Consider the following 4,185-nt stretch of genomic DNA (forward strand, 5'->3'; position numbering starts at 1 on the left):
GGTGCTCCCACTGCAGGGGTCTCAGTGGTACAGAGGTCTCAGTGGTGTGGTGCTCCCACTGCAGAGGTCTCAGTGGTGCGGTGCTCCCACTGCAGAGGTCTCAGTGGTGTGGTGCTCCCACTGCAGAGGTCTCAGTGGTACAGAGGTCTCAGTGGTACAGAGGTCTCAGTGGTGCGGTGCTCCCACTGCAGAGGTCTCAGTGGTGTGGTGCTCCCACTGCAGAGGTCTCAGTCATTGGATTTCACTTTCCCATTCAGATCTCACCTCAGATGCATCCTAGCTGCACTCTCAGCCTTCTCCACTATCACTCTCTAATGCACCCTGTTTTATTACCTCAGAGCATTTCATATGACTATTCAGATTACGTCATTTGTCTTATTTTTGATATCTTATCTTTCTCTCTGAATGGTTAAAGTGTTGAATGTTTTGTTCCCAGTAAGCCTGTGTTAAAGAGTTATTGCACAGATGAAGGAGCCTATGGTTAAATGGATAGATGGATGGGTGGATGGCTAAGAGGATGGGTGAGTAAACATGTGGATGGATAGATAAGTGAATGGACATACAGTAGGGAGGTAGGATGGATGAATAGATGGTGCATGGAAGGGAAAATGGAGGCATGGATGGATTTTTATATGAACAGGAGGTTAACCCCTGGCAATGGACAAAGAGAGCTTGTTGGTGCTCTTATCTCATCCAGGGGCAAAGCAAATGTCATTCGATCATCCCAGCTTGATCCCTGGCTTGGTGGCAAAAGCTGTTTTATGCCTAGGATTCATAAAAATCAAGTTATCAAATCAAATCAAATCCAGACAGTGCTGTGAGGAAGGAGGCAGAGAGACACCTGTGGAACACCATGCCACCCACAGACCTACCCTCCAGTGCACAGAACAGATGGGCCATAGACACCTGCTTGCCAACACACCATGGAGAATGGATAGAGGATGTCACTCAGCCAGGTGGCTAGCCTGTTGCTGGAGCCACCACAGTGTGCAAGTATATGGTGGTCAGATGGCAGAGAAAAAGAGAAGTGGACCAACTTGAGCATTATGAAGAGAGATGGAACTGGAGAATCAAGAGTGAAACCCTGTTGTGAGTGTCCATCCCTGCCACCTGGATCCATGGTGAGGTCCTAGCCTGAGCTGCCATGCCTGAGTTCATGTCTACACAGTAGCAGGGGTCAGTGTTGGCATCTGGGCTCATATTACCACCTGGATATCCAGAGACTGTGCAGAAATGGCCCTTTTCCTCACTGGATGCGGTGCTCTGGAGAGCTAGCCACCATCTCTCACCCCTGCCAGCACTCAGGAAAGCAGGCCCTGCACCTCACCTGGACTGTGCAACAGGGCCAACCCTTGTGCTGGGGGTGCAGGTGAGCCAGGCCCCAAGGGCAAGAGTGCTAGTGAGCTTCCCCACCACTGTCTAAAGCAAGGCGGTGGGGTGTGGAGGGTGATGCTGGCCCTATCCCTCACGGGAGGAGTTGGGAGAGCAGGCCTGCACCACTCCTGGGCAACACAACAGTGCTGGCTGGCCTTGGTTGAGGGCTTGCAGAGGAGCCAGAGCTGAGAATGAGAGCAATGAGGAGCTTGCCCCCCATTCATCTGCTGTGAGGTGGCATGGGTGCAGGAGTGATGCCCTCCCCCTGGCCACATGTGGTAGTCTGGAAAACTGGCCACGAAGGCATGAGGGAGGGGAAGCTAGCCCTGCTCTATTACTGTCTATAGCACTTGGGAAAGCAGACTCTGCATCTTGCCTGAACAACACAGTAGAGCTTGTAGGAGGAGCTAAGGTGGGAGGAGTAAGGAGAGGAAGAGGAGGAGTTCGGAGAGGAAGAGAAAAAAGAAAGAGGAGGAGCTAGAGAGGGCAGAGATGTAGGAGGATGGAGAACCACACAGGTATGGAGAGCACTCGTGGGGAACAACTTATAAACTTATAATTAGGTTAGCTAATTGGGATACAACTCTCTTTGTATGGGCATCTTGTTATTAATCATTGTCAAACATATAAAGCCTTTGATGAATCTATAAGAATTAGAGTCTCATTCTCTTACTGGGCCTGCATGGATGGCAGAATGGTCTGGGCACTGCCCTGCCTTGCGGAGACAGCGTGGAAGATTGGCAGAGCTATCTCTCACGTTGGCATCTAGTGGGTGGCAGTGCTCGTGTTTCTGGCGGGCCGGTTCTAGCTGCTGCCTGCGCATGGCCTCAGGCTGAGAAACATGGCGCTGGGCTAGGCAGATCCGCTGCAGCTTAGATAGTCAGATTAACAAGTGGTCGATTTTAAATAACTACCACAACAGGAGCTAGCCGTCATGGCAAAGACACGGGTGAGCTAGCCTCAATGGTGTGAGAACAGGAGAGCTGACCCAGACCTGCAGAGGCTGCAGCTACTGGGAGAGTTGGCCCCACGCCTTGACTGGGAAGCATAGTGGAGTGACTCTGGAGGCATGAGTGCAAGTGAGCCAGACTCCTGCTGATGGTGGCATTGGGTGGCCCAGCCAGAGCAGAGCTAGAGGAGAGCTCACCCTGGTGGTGCAGATAAGGGAGAGCTGGTGGGTTGACCAGCTCTGCTACCACCCAGGCCCAGATCCAGGGCTCTGAGATGGCCCACTGCAAAATCTATGTCATCTGTGAATTGTTGGGACTTGAGAAAGGCTGGTCCTGCTGATCCAGTGCTGCAGGATCTCCATGATACAGGCCAACAACAGGATAACCAGGAGGAGTCCCAGTGGGGATCCAATATTGATGGTGTCACAGAAAGCCAGAGATCTTGAACCAGACCAATGACTCATTGCAATGAACACTTACAAGTGAAGATGTGTGGACAGAGGGACATACTGTGGGACACGATGTGACACACTATCGCTTCCACGATGAGATGTTTTCTATGCTTTTTTTTAAATTATTGTTTGTGTTTCTTATGTAGGGGGGTGGTTTGCAAGGGCAAAGAGTGAGTATGAGGAGACAGGCAGATGAGTGGGACTCAGGGCCGTAATGTGTAACTCATTAAGAACCAATAAAAAGTTTTGAAAAAGAATGGAGGTCAAGGGATAGGTGAATGGAAGGGCGGCTGGTTGGCTGGTAGTAGATAAATGGGTTTGTAGGTGAATGGATAGAAGGGAGGGGGACTGGGTGAGTGGTGGGTGCATGGGAGAGGGCAGATAGAGGAAGTGGGTATCTATATCGGTGGGTGGATGGAAAGGTGGAAGAATGGAAGGATAGATCACAGATATAGGTATCTGACATGAGGTAAAACTGGAGAATCATTTGTATCAGCGTTGTGTCAAGAATGGTAGACTCTGGATATTTCTGTCCTTGCCCCTCAGGGGTTCTGACACGAGGAAGGAGTTATCAGCTACATGTATCCTCTGATGAACTGTCTCTCTCTCTCTCTTTTTCATTTGCCTGCCATGCTGCTTACCAAATTAGAACTCAGTGTCATAGGATTTCTAACAGGGATTTGTGCTTTCTTGGTTAAGTTATAGTACAAATCAGAAGGAAAATACATTAATAACCATTTGATTTTTCTTGATTAGCATTTTGTTTTGCATGGCTGGGAATCAAACTCAGGGCTTCCGGCACACTAGGCAAGCATTTCACAACACAGTCACCCTGATTAGCGTTTTTCTCATCCCTTCTCCCTGTTGATGTGTCTAGAACAACAGAGTTCTACTGAGAGGCCACAGTGTGGGAGGCGAGAAGTCTTAGAACTTGGATCTTGTTGAACTGTCGAGAAGCACGCCAGCGGCCAGAGATGGAGATAGCGAAATTGTGGGTGGGTGAAGGATGGGTGGAGGATCGGGACCCCAGCTGTGTCTGACATGCCATGACTCCAGCTAACGCAGACTCGGCCACACCTTGCTTCCTCATCTGGAGGCCAAGACATATAGGTTGGTTACTCCAGTTTTTCCTTTTAATATTTGTGAGACAGGACAGAAAGCACAGAGAAATGAGAGATTTTATTTTGATTTCCTTTTTTAATCTTTGGAAATTTCATACATGCACACAATGCATCTTAGCCATGTTCTGCCCTTCGTCCAACCTCTGGTCCCTCCAGCACTGTTGACTTCATATATTCTTTTTGTTTTTGTAAAATCACTGAGTCCAGTTAGTGTCGTTCACGTGTATGGGTGAAAGGTCATCTGCATAAGGGTATCCTGGGTCATGGTTGAGCAGGTACTTAGAACCC

At 49.3% G+C, this 4,185-nt stretch overlaps 1 pseudogene; it reads left to right on the plus strand.

The window, feature by feature from the left end:
* Positions 1-646: 646 nt before the first annotated feature.
* On the plus strand, positions 647-778 carry LOC114627121 (annotated as a pseudogene).
* The last annotated feature ends 3,407 nt before the right edge of the window (positions 779-4,185 follow it).

The sequence above is a fragment of the Grammomys surdaster genome, unplaced genomic scaffold (genome assembly GCF_004785775.1).
Source record: "Grammomys surdaster isolate TR1022 unplaced genomic scaffold, NIH_TR_1.0 242, whole genome shotgun sequence".
Lineage (NCBI taxonomy): Eukaryota > Metazoa > Chordata > Mammalia > Rodentia > Muridae > Grammomys > Grammomys surdaster.